This window comes from Pogona vitticeps, chromosome 10 (assembly GCF_051106095.1).
Source record: "Pogona vitticeps strain Pit_001003342236 chromosome 10, PviZW2.1, whole genome shotgun sequence".
In the NCBI taxonomy this organism is placed as follows: domain Eukaryota; kingdom Metazoa; phylum Chordata; class Lepidosauria; order Squamata; family Agamidae; genus Pogona; species Pogona vitticeps.
This window is the reverse complement of record NC_135792.1, coordinates 25,480,299-25,494,597: the sequence shown is the minus strand read 5'-3', so window position 1 is coordinate 25,494,597 and position 14,299 is coordinate 25,480,299. Positions and strand designations below refer to the sequence as shown.

Here is a 14,299-nt window from a genome sequence, read left to right as displayed (position 1 = left end):
TTTTTCAGCCTGAAGCAGAGCAACGACTGTCACCCCCACGATGGGTGGAACCGAAAGCCAAGTTGTGGTGGATCCCGAGGGAAGACATTCACAGCCTCCCCCTCCACCCCAAATACCTTTCCTCTTCCAGGCAGTGAAAAGAAATAAACCATAATTAAATAACAACTTTCTGCCCTCTCATGAGAGTCAAAATGTGTAGCCTGGGTCAGTTAGCCTCCTCCTGGCTTATGGACAGACCTGTCTTCCTCTCCTATGGCTACAGAACCATAGTTGCATCATAGGAGGAAGCTCACGCATCATCCACTTGTGTTGAGGTCACAGAGAGATGGGCAAAGCTCAGCCCCCAGTGTTGCTGAAGGGGGACGTCTCTGCCTGTCTCCGCTTTGGTGGATGCCCATGAGTGTCTGTATAACGATAGGGGGGATCACGTGTGCATCAGTTGCCCATTCAGAAACATGAGGTGGGGGATGTTTAGAAAAAAAACATTAAAAGGATTTTGTGTTCTCCAAAACAATACAGGTGATACCTTTATTAGGCCACTAAAAAAAAAAAATCAAACAAACCACAAACTGCTAGCTTTCAATGATAATTCATCTTCTTCAGGCTGTGCATCATGTTCTTGCAGCTAGTTCCGAAAATCATGTACTTTCATTAAAGTTCCAAAGTCTCATGGCCATTGTTGGGGCCAGTTAGCTTCTTGAGATGTCTACAGATGTTAATAAACGTATGTAATTTTCTGAACTCCCTGCAAAGTACTTGGTACACAGCCTGAAGAAGATGAATTATCATTGAAAGCTAGCTGTTTGTGGTTTCCTTGAATCAGGGGCTTGGAAGCTCCAGCGAACTCCAATGCAACAACATGTAACACAAATCACACACATTTCATTTGCAGTGTAGTGGACTCAGGGCTCACAGGGTTAAAGCCAGATGAATTTCTGAGTAGCATGGACATTATTTACCACCAGTCTTCCACAGCTTAACTGTGATCCTCACAACAGCTGGGAAAGAAGCAGATCTTCCAAGAAACAGTATAATGTTGCAAGCTATCTTTGTGTTAATACAAAGTAGTTTAGTTTTGAGCAGGCAGTTAAGAGCCATTAGCTTTATCAAAGACCTGCTTTTTATTTGCTGACACATACTGTTTTATCTACCTATACGTTTGGATTCTCCTTATGTGAGAGGAGAGTTGGAGGCAGTCATGATAAGCACCTGTATTGCCATGTTTACTACTCCTATGCTCCTGGTTAACAATATTCCTATAAAAGACAATTCATCTATCAGTCCAATAAAATGGGATTTATTCCCAGATGGATGTGTAAAGCTTCGTATAAGAGAGAGAGAGACAGAGAAAGGCATCTTAAACACAAAGAGAAAATTCAGTAGTAAGTTCTATGTTAGAAACAGGAGACCAGCAAACGGCTTGTATGATTCAATGCACATAATAGTCTTACGTGTTGTGGGGAGAGTTTTTCAGATGATAACAACCCCTATGGCTCACTGGGGATTCTGGTTGTTGTAGTCTTTAAAAGCAGCATCCAAAAATGTACAGACACTCTGAATGCAAAAAGAAGATGAGAGGTAAGCGACAGAGAAAGTACACCGTCGAGCAGAAGAAGGGAGTGAAGTTCCCTGAATGTTCTTTACAAGTAAAGCCATTTCCTTTTTAAAAAGAAGTGGGGGGGATATTAAACAGTTCCTATTCTCCGCTCCTTTCTGGAGACGGCAGTGAAGTAACCCTAGCCTTCTGAGAAAGTATTTGTCCTTTAAAACAGTGGTCCTCAACCTTGGGCCTCCAGATGTTCTTGGACTTCAACTCCCAGAATTCCTGGCCAGCAGAGGTGGTGGTGTAGGCTTCTGGGAGTTGTAGTCCAAGAACATTTGGAGGCCCAAGGTTGGAGACCACTGCTTTAAAACACATCGCCCACGAATAAAGAGGCTCCTGGATTCAATAGAAACAGGAAGAGAAGGATGGTCTTGGGTGGTCGGACTTCCCTGTCTGCTTCACCGGCTTCATTTTTCTGACTAACTCACTTGTCCCTGACCCTTCAAAGAAGAAAAACAAAGCAGAAACATTACTTCAGTTCCCAGGCCGGCTCCGAGCTGAGACAAGGAAGAGCAACAGAGTTCCTTTAATCTCAAATGAGCTGGCCAGCGGCTGCTGGGACCTGCTGGATCGGACCTAACCACAGGGACCAAGCGGATGAACCTCCGCTGAGCAGATAGCCACCCTAAGCATGCATGGGATTATCTAGCTAGTCATGAGGGGCAGCGGCATTAGAAGGGAGCAAATCGGGGGTTGTACCACCTTGGGGGACTCTCTTCAGGGACAGACAAGGAGATCACCTTAAATGAGGGGCCCTCCTTGCTTTAACAAAGGGATGGGGTGATAACGAGGATTTCAAGTTTTCCCCTTCTTTGTCACTGGTGGCTGTTCCATGTGGCAGAGCCTGCTGACATTCAAAATAGCTTCTGTGCTTCCAGGATTTATGCAAAGGAGTCCCGCAACAGAGGGGAAAGAGCAGAAGGGGGACAGCAAATGTTGAAATAATATACAATTTTACCATCTAAAGGCACGGCTCGCGTGTCCAGCATCCAAAAATGATCTAACAAGGTCACTCAAAGACACCCCTTCTCAGGCTGCTTCTCGGAAGATCCTGGGCAGCAGAATCTACTCTTCCCAGGAGATGAGCTCTCTTCTGCTGTGCAACCTTGTTTAACAGTTAGTTAGGCATCCTTCAGTCTCGAAAGACTATGGTAGTGTGCTCTGTATGGAGGGCTTGGAACAGCGCCTAGTGTGGCTGAGAAGGCCAATTCGAGAGTGACAGACCCTTCCACACTGAAGACAAACCCAGTCTGTCCCCTGTCCGGCTCCCTGGTTTTGCTGCTTATGTGACTTCCTCTTTGCCTCGGCCTGCTGGGCAAGAGTCTCTTCAAATTGGGAGAGGCCGTGATGCACTGCCTGCCTCCAGGCTGAACGGTCAGATGTCAGGGTTTCCCATCTGTTGAGGTCTATTCCTAAGGCCTTCAAATCTCGCTTGCAGATGTCCTTGTATCGCAGTTGTGGTCTCCCTCTGGGGCGCTTTCCCTGCACTAATTCTCCATAGAGGAGATCCTTTGGAATCCGACCATCAGCCATTCTCACGATGTGCCCAAGCCAACGTAGGCGTCGCTGTTTCAGTAATGTATTCATGCTGAAAATTCCAGCTTGTTCTAGGACTGCTCTGTTTGGAACTTTGTCCTGCCAGGTGATGCCAAAAATCCGTCGGAGGCAACGCATATGGAAGGTGTTCAGCTTCCTCTCCTGCCTTGCACAAAGGGTCCAGGACTCACTGCAGTACAAGAGTGTGCTTAGAACACAGGCTCTATAAACCTGAATCTTCGTATGTGTCGTCAGCTTCTTATTGAGCCATACTCTCTTTGTGAGTCTAGAGAACATGGTGGCTGCTTTGCCAATGCGTTTATCCAGCTCGACATCTAGAGAGAGGGTGTCAGAGATGGTTGAGCCGAGGTACACAAAGTCATGAACAACCTCTAATTCTTGTGTGGAGATGGTAATAGAGGGAGGTGAGTCCACGCCCTGGCCCATGACTTGTGTTTTCTTCAGGCTGATTGTTAGTCCAAAGTCTTGGCAGGCCTTGCTGAAATGATTCATGAGTTGTTGGAGGTCTTCAGCAGAGTGGGCAACAATGGCTGCATCATCTGCGAAGAGGAAGTCCCGCATGCATTTCAGTTGGACTTTGGTCTTCGCTCTCAATCTAGAGAGATTAAAGAGCTTTCCATCTGATCTAGTCCGGAGATAGACGCCCTCGGTTGCAGCTCCAAAGGCATGCTTCAGCATGACAGCAAAAAAGATCCCAAAAAGTGTTGGTGCGAGGACACAGCCCTGTTTCACTCCGCTTTGGATGTCAAAGGGGTCTGATGTTGAGCCGTCAAAAACTACAGTGCCTTTCATTCCCTCATGGAAAGATCTGATGATGTTAAGGAGACGCGGTGGACATCCAATCTTGGGAAGTATTTTAAAAAGGCCATCCCTGCTAACCAGATCGAATGCTTTTGTAAGGTCTATGAAGGCCACTAAGAGTGGCTGTTGTTGTTCCCTACATTTCTCCTGCAGCTGTCGGAGGGAGAATACCATGTCAGTGGTGGATCTATTAGCTCGAAATCCGCACTGTGATTCTGGATAGACTCTTATCTGCAAGCACCTGGAGCCTCTTCAGCACAACACGGGCAAGCAGCTTCCCTACCACACTAAGAAGAGAGATGCCACGGTAGTTATTGCAGTCACCCCTGTCACCTTTGTTCTTGTACAATGTGACGATGTTTGCATCCTTCATGTCCTGTGGTACTCCACCTTCCCTCCAGCAGAGACAAGAGACTTCATACAGTTCGGTGGTGATGATCTCCTTACCGCATTTCAGCACTTCAGCAGGGATGTTATCCTTTCCAGGTGCCTTGCCGGAGGCGAGGGAGTCCAAGGCCGCTTTTATTTCTGCTAGGGTTGGTTCGTTGTCCAGCTCTTCCAAGACAGGCAGGCACTCAATGTTATTTAATGCTTCTTCGGTTACTACATTCTCTCTGGAATATAGCTCAGAATAGTGCTGTACCCAGCGTTCCATCTGCTGTGCTCAGTCCTGGATGAGCACACCTGTAGCAGACTTCAGGGGAGCAGATTTCTTCTGTATTGGACCTAAGGCCTGCTTGATACCGTCATACATTCCTTTGATGTTACCTGTGTCCGCTGCTAACTGTATCTGAGAGCAGAGCTGGAGCCAATAATCATTGGAGCATCTCCTGGCAGCCTGTTGGGCTTGACTGCGAGCAGCTCGAAGAGCTTGCAAGTTGTACTCGGTAGGACAGGCTTTGTATGCTGCTAGAGCTCTTCTCTTATCCTCGATGGCTGGCATTAACTCCTCTGAATGGGCTTCAAACCAGTCAGCCATCTTTTGGTCTTCTGTTTAACAGTAATAATTACAAAAATAATGTTAGCCTCCAGTGATGTCTTCATGCAAAGAAAACCAATCAGAGGGCTAAGGTCATGGTGTGAGAATGGGGCAATTAGAAACATGCAGAACCATCTCTATTTTTCTTGGCAAGACAGTGGAGCACCTTCCTGACAAAGGTGTACACAATTTGTTCTTGACGGCACAGTGACTGTGCTCAACCACCCTGCCCCTCCTGTATCTTATTATGAGCCTCCTGGCATGTTCTTCTCTCTCATGCAGGTTGTTTTTGCAGAATTCTGATAAAGAAAGGCATGAAAGAGCTTGTCGAGAGGAATCTGTTGCCTCCTGGATAAGGAAACGAGCCCCAAGAAAGGGAGTGTGTAATCCTTTGAGAAAAGGATCATACAGCAACAGAAGAAACCAGGAAGAAAGAGTGGCCATTCCCATCGGCCTCGGCTCCATGGGGAGAGTGTTCGGCCCCACGCAGATAACCCAGGCATTTCACATTTTGAAGCTAAAGGCAAAATGAGACATTTAAGAATGGCACAACAGGGTGTTTCAAAGACCATACCCTCAAATGGTACATGGAAATCTAAAAATCCATCATTAAACTTGCTCAGGGTGCAGTCACATGTGCTAAAAGAACCCGTTATATCAATTCTGCCATTATTTAAATGGCTTTATAAATATCTGCTCACACGATGCATGGATAATATTGACTCATTCCACCACTCAATGGTATCCCTCTATGACTCTAGTCCTTCTCGTTTCGGTGTGTGTGAATGTTGCCATTGATTTATTCACGTTGAGAACAGGGTGCCTTACTTTTAATGGCATTCTGAGTATTCAGCCACTGAAATTTGGTGGCAAACTTCCCCCATCAGGTTTCCCTTGTGATTTTAACACAGGGTTAATTTTCCTGGGCTAGATTCGTTACTAGATTTTTGGCCAGTGTACGGCTCAGAGATTGCTTGTGGACTTTCTGAAAGCTAAATCTGCTTGTTATATTTTCTTGTGATACTTTAGCACAAGACATTCCATGTTACACTTTCCCTTTAACCATTGCATTACATTTCATGTGAAATCCATTCATTTCCCTCTGATTCCTCCTATCCTGTACCTTCATTTTTTGGACCTGATTCCCTCTTTACTTGTTGCAGTTTGGATAAATGTTCAAGCCAATTGCACCGTGCGCCATCCATTGGGGGCCAACTCTGAACCTCGTTTCCACTTCATTTGTACCCTAGCCATTGCTGGTCATAATCTCAACAAATTATCTGTTTTTTAGTCACTGAAGCTTGTCACTGAAGATCTTAGCTTGTGGTGAGGAGCAGGCTTGAGTTTGCTAAGACTAGAACGAGCTTTTCTCCTGTGCTTTTAGCAGGAGTGAGACCCGCACAGATAGGGCTCCAGTGACAATTTCCCCTTGCCTAGAGAATCAGGAACTAAGGTTTTCTGTGACCTTCCCGGTGGTTCTAAAACACAGTCCCCTTTTTACAGAGACACAAGAAGATTTTTCTTCGAATCTAGCAGAGAGTTTTTGCCTAAATCACAAGTTCCTGATTTCCACCAAACTGTCCCAAAAGGGACTCTGGTGGGGAAATCCCTGGGAGAAAGGAGACAAGGTTTACTCTAACTTAGCCAGGATGCCGACACATACCACAGTGATGAGACTACAATAAAAAAACATGGGCTATCTGCCAGCAGCTTGGGTCCTGCCTGTAGCCCGTTCTGCTTTTTTTCACCCCAGGAATGAGATTTGTATTCCCACTGCCAGGAGACCAAAATAAGGAAAACAGAGCACTATTTCCCCCCCCCCTCTAATGCTTCGATCACAATCCTTATGGCACCCCTTTCTCTTCTACATGGCTTGCTGAGCCCCATCCCATTCTCTTTGGGCTTTAAATCCCACTCAGTCCCCAGATTAATATATAGCAAAAGGTACCACTGGCATCCATCTATTCTGTAAAGTAAGAAGATGATAAGAAGAATCCGGCTTCTGCTGAGTTCAGCTCCTGAAGTACATATTGCCCTCCTGTGGCCATTTTTCCTTCCCTCCATGAGGAAGTCTGGGGAATTTTGAAAGGCAAACCTAGCAGTGGGGAAAACCCATCGCCGCCGTGTGCAGCCGGCCTGAATTCTCTAGCAGTGAGCTCAAAGCCACAAAGTCCCCTTTCAGATTCACTGGGCCTTTTTCTTTAGGCTGGGGGCATGGGTCGCCCGGGGTTATATCTGCTGCATCCATTGTATCCCTGCCGGAAAATCTTTTTTTTTTTTTCTGGACACAACTGTCAGAATGAGGGACCAAGCACAGCCATTACGTATGCCGGCTGGGGAATTTTGAATGCTATAGTCAAAAAAGAAAAAGAGACACTTTTTTCACAGTCTGGCCCTTTCTTAATAAACCCAAACCCTCTCGCCCTCCCTCTGGTACCTTGACAGGACAGAAAGAACTGGGAAGCAGGCTAAAAGTCCGCAGCAGTAAACTAACTTCATTGCTATTACAAAAAGATGAACATCATTCCCAGACTGGATAAAATACGGTTTGTTATATCTGCAAGCACGACACCAGTGTTCCCTTGAGCCAGGGTGGTTAGGCACCCAGAAACATTGGCAGAAGGGTCATCCGGCGCACCATGGCGACTCCCATGATACGGGGACAGCTAATCCACACTGGGTTTTAGTCCGAACTTGGCAAGAGATACCCAAGGGGTGGAACCCAGTCCCCAGGATACGTTCAGCAGTGTGAAAAGATAAATCCCAGACCCTGCACCTTCTGTTTGATGGTGTCTAAAGACAAATGCAATCCTCCACAGAGCTGCAAGTGTTTATTTTTTAGACCGTAACTCACACAATTTCCTCTGGATGTAGCTTCTGTTCTTGATAGGTCCTGATTATGTCCAAGATTTTGTTCCTGATATATTGAGTTTTTCAAAAGTTGGACCAGACTGACAGACTACCACCCTCATAGCCACCCGTCGAACTCTTGAGATGCTCAACAAGAACGTTATTGCCCATGTCAAGGATAATGAAATCTCCCCAGGTAATACCACTGGATACCCAGCATGATGCAGTGGACCAGAGTGATGGACTAGGATGTAGGAAGCTTGAGTTCAAATCCCTGCTCTGCCAGGGAAATTCACTGAGGGTGTGGAACTGGTAAAACCACTCTTTAAGCATCTCATGTACCTCGAAAGCCCTTTAAGCATCATAGCTCTGACTTGGCAGCACATAACACACCAGTATCATGAGAATGGACCCTATACAGTGGCTCGCTCCCTCTGGAACAATCTCCATAGGTGTCTTGAAATAAAGAAAATGCAAGAAGTCTTAAACATCTTCTAGAAGTTTTGTGTTTACAAACATCTCTTTCTCTTTCAAAATTTCGTTTGGTGTGTATTTTGGCTATTCTTTATACAGTATAATGTTGTGCGTGTATAAACTTTCTAGAAATAGATTAATTATATTAAAGGACCTATAGAAATTACAAAGGGAAAAAATCAGAAACCTTTTCCCCGGTCGAAACAGAGAATTAATTGTGTTTTAGTCACTGGAGCTGCAGATAAGGCCACTGAGAAATTGTTAGCTCACCTTTATCAAAGCAACATGAACATGTGTACATGAAACGTCAAGCTAAGAGCCATTAGAAATGCTCAGGGAGAGAACATGAAAAATTTGGACATGTTGATGCTTAAAGAATGACACACAAAGACTCAACAGGCTGGCCCATTGTAAATTCCGGGTAATGGATGCCAAGAAATAATTGGCAAACTCATCTGGAAAATGTCTCCACAAGAATATGGAGTGAATAATGATCATGAGCCGGGCAGGAACAGCCAGAGAATGAAAAGGGGCATGAAAAATTATCAGAAGAGCTTTGGGTTGTACAACTTTATTGCTCTATTAATCAAAGTGGGGTGTGGATTTAGAGGGTTGCAGGCTAATAAAAGTATCACCTGTATTGTTTTGGAGAACACATAATGTTCTTTTAATGTTTTTTTTTCCTAAACATCCCCCACCCCATGTTTCTGAATGGGCAACCGATGCACACGTGATCCCCCCTATCGTTATACAGACACTCATGGGCATCCACCAAAGCGGAGACAGGCAGAGACGTCCCCCTTCAGCAACACTGGGGGCTGAGCTTTGCCCATCTCTCTGTGACCTCATCACAAGTGGATGATGCGTGAGCTTTCTCCTATGATGCAACTATGGTTCTGTAGCCATAGGAGAGGAAGACAGGTCTGTCCATAAGTCAGGAGGAGGCTAACTGCCCCAGGCTACACATTTTGACTCTCATGAGAGGGCAGCAAGTAGTTATTTAATTATGGTTTATTTCTTTTTACTGCCTGGAAGAGGAAAGGTATTTGGGGTGGAGGGGGAGGCTGTGAATGTCCTCCCTGCGGATCCACCACAACTTGGCTTTCGGTTCCACCCATCCTGGGGATGGGAGTCGTTGCTCTGCTTCAGGCTGGAAAATGGCTTGGACCACAATCGTTTGGACAGGCAGAAGAACAGAAGAACCCGGGTGAGAGGAAGGACGACGTGAGGAAAGATGAGAAGAGTGGAATGGAGGAAGAGGACAGAGACGGCCAGGCAGAAAGGGGCAGAGAAGACACGCCGATGAGAGAAACGTGAACTCGGAGGGCAGCTGGTGAACGATTTAAGATAAGGATTCGAGAAAAGCATGTCTCGTAACTGGGGTGGTCGTTTCTGGTCAACTGGGCGGGCCTGGTTTGGCGCATCACAAATAGAAGTGTCGCCGTGGCTTCTGAGCTCCGAAAGTTCCAGAGCTCAACTGTTTTAACAGTTGCTTTTGCTAGAGGGAAGAAGGGAAGAAGACAAACCTGAGGGGGTTACAGCAATATGTCTATGGGAACGGTTGTGGGGGAGACCAGAAGGTATATAAATACTGTATATATGCACACCTTCTGGTCTCCACCACAACCGTTCCCACTATGAGTTTCCTTTTCTTTCAGATTAGGAAAACCCAGAAAGCAATTGGGAAAACATAGAGAAGACTAGAAGGTGAGGAATTACCCCCAGGCACATATATTTGGTGCTCCTAGAAAGATCTCAAATGGAAAGATACAACCTAGAGCTATGGGGAAAAAAATATTGACCTACAAAGATTTTACATCCTGAACCCTAAAGGGATTCAGAGCACAATTCTAGCTTTGTAACATCACAAGCTTTCTGCCTTTAAAGTCTAAAAACAAGATTCAAATCATCCAGTGCGGATGAAACCCAGCTTCTTTTACTTTGGATGATTTTAGTGACGTTTAATTTTCTGACACAACCAAGATCAGACCAGCAACATTTGAGCTTCTTCATTTGTTCCCTAGCTAGAAGTAATGCTCTTACTTGTCAAAAAATGGTTTCACTGTTGTGACAAGGCACTTACTGTAATAATTATCTGAGCTGTCAGTTGTATTGTGGATAAAAAGTTTCCACTGATGTCATAAGGAGGTTGAGCAGCAGAAGGAGGGAGGAAACCAAGGTGAGTGGTTCCCCTCTGAGGACCAGTGAATATAAGCAAGAAGGGCCGCTTTATTCACATATGTCAAGAGTCTGTCATCCAGATTGGTCCAGAGGTAAGTATTCCTCAGTCTCGCACAGTACGACTCCGTCCCGTTTGTTTGCTCATTATCGACCACGGAGATGGTCTTACCACCACATCGTGTCAAGGGAGATGAGGACGAGGACGACCCAAGCTCAAAATCAGTGCAAAGACATCTGAAAAGCCCATGAAGATACTCTTAGGTGCCTCTTTCCCGTTGCAAATTTCTTGTTCTCCTTTCCTTTTGCAAGCCTGAACAAACCACCAGTATATTTTTTTAATTTATGGCACCAATTTTGCTCAGAAATATGAAAACTTTCTTCAACCCATGTTCATCATGAAGAATGAAGATTTGAAGGACATGGATAGTCAACTAATTTTGCTATGGAGCAAGAAAGCAAGGACCTCTGGTGAGGATTTGGAAGCATCTCCAGTCATCATGGACTGCAATTGAAGAGGAGCTTCCCATCCAGAACTCTTTTGGCATCAACTGCTCTGCTGCAGTTTGGTGGGCGAAGACGGAAGAGAGAAGAAGGGATGCTCAGAAAGGCAACGTAAGCAAAGATGATCACCTCCGAGCTCCATCTTCTCAAGGAATGCACTGAAAACCATTTAATCCGTTCAGGCTGTCTTTTGTTTGTATGTCGATGCGCTTTTCGTAGGTAGAGGCATTAGTTCCCATAGGAACTAATGCAAAGCAGGTTAACCTGTACTCTACCAATAAAGGCAGAATTTTTTTTATTTTTTCTTCTTTTGACCTAAGATGAACTTAGGTCAAAAAAAGACCAGGAAAGTTTGTTTTTTTTGTTTGTAAATCGCAGGTCCATTTGCAAGTCAAAACAACTTTTTGCGACCGGGGATGTTCGTAACTCAAATCGTTCGGAAGTGGAGACATTTGTAACTCAAATCGTTCGCAAGTGGACACGTTCGTAACTCGTACCATTTGCAAGAGGAAACGTTCGTAACTCGTATCATTCGCAAGTGATGTTCGTAACTCGAATCGTTCGCAAGTGGAGACGTTCATAACTCAAATCGTTCACAAGTGGAGACGTTCGTAACTCGAATCGTTTGCAAGTGGAGACGTTCGTAACTCGCATCGTTCGCAAGTGGAGACGTTCGTTACTTGACTCGTTCGCAAGTGGAGACATTCGTAAGTCGAGGTACCACTGTACCCGAAAGCTTCTTGGCATGCTATTAGAGCAAGTTGAAACAGTCCGGAAACTATCAGAAATACCTATCATTTAGCACGAATGCCCTGAACTGCACAATCGTGAAATGAACCTCCTGTCACTGGCCCTTCGCAACAAGTCCCTAAAAGTGTGTCAATCATGTTCCAGATATTATCTTGAAAGAGACCAACACTGGGTAAGTAATTCCAGCGAATTCCAAAGATGTGTCAATAAGAGTGCATTTGGAATGTCCCTTTGGAAGAGGAAAAAGGACGGCATAAATAAATTCGCCCTCCTGCTCCAGATGTCGTCCTCTGGCGTCGCCTGCAAAACAACATCACACAAGACAGTCACAGGGACTTTCATTGTGCACCCAAAGGAGCCCCACCCCCCAGGATATATGAAGAGGAGTTTGTTTTCCTGAGCGGTGTCTTCGTTGCGGTGTCATTCTCCTTTAGGCCAAGTAACCTGAGAGATGCAGTGTGGAAAAGTCTCACATTTGTCCCTAGTTTCGTTGTAGGTTTTACAGAGGGAGACGAAAGACAGAAGAGGTGATGGCTGCAGGACAGGAAGACTGCCATTTGGTGGGCAAAGATGGAAGAGAGAAGAGGGGTGGCTCCGAGAGGCGACGTAAGCAAAGGTGATCCCCTCCCAGCTCCATCTTCCCTGCAAATGACTTGAGTACCCTTTGTTTGAGAGGGAATGATTTCTGAATGATTGTTTTTTTCCTTTCAGGGTTTGCACTGGAGTCTTTCTGAAGACAGTAATAGAGTAAGTACAAGGAAAAGACCATGTGGTCCCCAAGATTATAGAAACCTAAGATCCTACAGTTTACAGATGTAGCCTGTGAGGTGTCATATTTTCATTGCAGGGCTTACAGAAGGAGACGAAAGGCAGAAGAGTGGATGGCTGCAGGACAGGAAGAGGAAAGGTGATCGTTTATAGGAAGATTTCCCTCAGACATCTTGCTAGTCCACTTATTCTGTTAGAGAGCCAAGAAGGAGTGGGGAAGAAAGGACCCCTGGTGAAGACATGGAGGCACCTCCCATCATCGTGGACCAGGATCAAGGAGGAACTTCCCGTCAGCCACTTTGTTGGCATCGACTGACGTTTGGTGGGCGAAGACGGAAGAGAGAAGAGGGGAGGCTCAGAGCGGCGACGTAAGCAAAGGTGATCCCCTCCCAGCTCCATCTTCTCTTCAAATGACGTTAGTACCTTTTGTTTGAGAGGGAATGATTTCCAAATCATTGTTTTTTTCTTTCTTTCAGGCTTTGCGCTGGACTCCTTCTGAAGACAGTAATAGAGTAAGTAGAAGGAAAAGACCTTTTGGTCACCAAGATTATAGAAACCTAAGATCCTACAGTTTACAGATGTAACCTGTGAGGTGTTGCATTTTCATTGTAGGGTTTAGAGAGGGAGATGAAAGACAGAAGAGTTGATGGCTGCAGGAGAGGAAGACGAAAGGTAAGCTTTTCCTCAGACCTCCCTGTTAATCATGTGCTTGGGAATGAATGAATCCAGCTGTTTTCCTCCCACGTCAGGCTTGGACAAGACAAAGACATCAGACCAAGTGGTCGGATAAGAAGAGAACCTGTATCACAGCATCCCATTCCAAAGGGCACCGATCCGAAGATGACCATAGGGAGGTAACTTTTCCCTTTTCCTTACTGGCTTCTGTGGTTTGCAGAATTGTCTTCTTTGTTACTCAGTTTTGGCTTCCAGAGACAAAAGAGGCGGCCATGGAAGAGACGGGGAGAACGCCTTGTGTTTTGGAAGAGCAAGCACTGGGTCTCCGAAGAGGAAAGGAAATGCTTTGATCAGAGACAGACACTTTATTTCATCTGAGGACCACCGCGGGATCAGGGCCAGAACAGGAACGTCTTCCATGAAAAGAACGCGGCAGGAAGCAAAAGATTAGGAAAAGATCACATTCACCCACAAGACGACCTGGATGCAAGCCGTTCCTAATTGCATGGAGAGCGTCTCGAAAATCCACAGTAGCTGTTGAAAGGTTTCAGTTCAGAAACAATCACAAGGGAAAGAAGATTCAGATCAACTTCAGTCAGAGCTGGGCCTTTTGCAAATTAGTCGCAGAGGTCTTCGGACCGAAGGAGAACCCATCGGCAAGAAATGCTAAAGAAGAAGGAAGAACTCAATCCTGGAGTGAGAAGCTGCTGAAACACACGGAGAGGTCAACCCAGATGTGGAAATGTTGAAAGGCTTAAGAAAAAATCAAGGGTGATGCGTCTCTTTTGCCCAGATTGTGTAAGTAGTAGGTAGTAAAGGGAAAGATCTGGGCTCTCTGGAAGCCAGCAAACCAAGACTTCAGAGGCTTAGTGGCAAGGCTGGTTCTCCGGTTCTAGAGGTAAAATGGTTTAACTCAAGTAAGTACCGTCTGGCTGGGAGGCTCTGGCGCTTGCTGGCATGCCCAGGGTAACACTGATCGCCACTTTTGGGGTCGGGAAGGAATTTTCCTCCAGGGCCAATTGGCCGGAGGTCCTGGAGGTTTTTCGCCTTCCCCTGGGCATCCAGCAGGCGTCACACACGTTTGACTGTGGGATCATTTCAACTAATGTTGTAATCGAAACATACTTGGGAAATAACTCAGAAAATAAGGACTGTCCTCA

The 14,299-nt window shown here is 45.6% G+C and overlaps 1 long non-coding RNA gene across 1 annotated transcript; it reads left to right on the top strand.

Moving 5' to 3' along the window:
• Positions 1-12,734: 12,734 nt before the first annotated feature.
• LOC140702176 (uncharacterized) lies at positions 12,735-13,304 on the top strand. The gene is made up of 4 exons (XR_013538616.1): positions 12,735-12,842; positions 12,941-12,976; positions 13,077-13,136; positions 13,214-13,304. It is a non-coding gene; the product is annotated as an uncharacterized LOC140702176 (long non-coding RNA).
• The last annotated feature ends 995 nt before the right edge of the window (positions 13,305-14,299 follow it).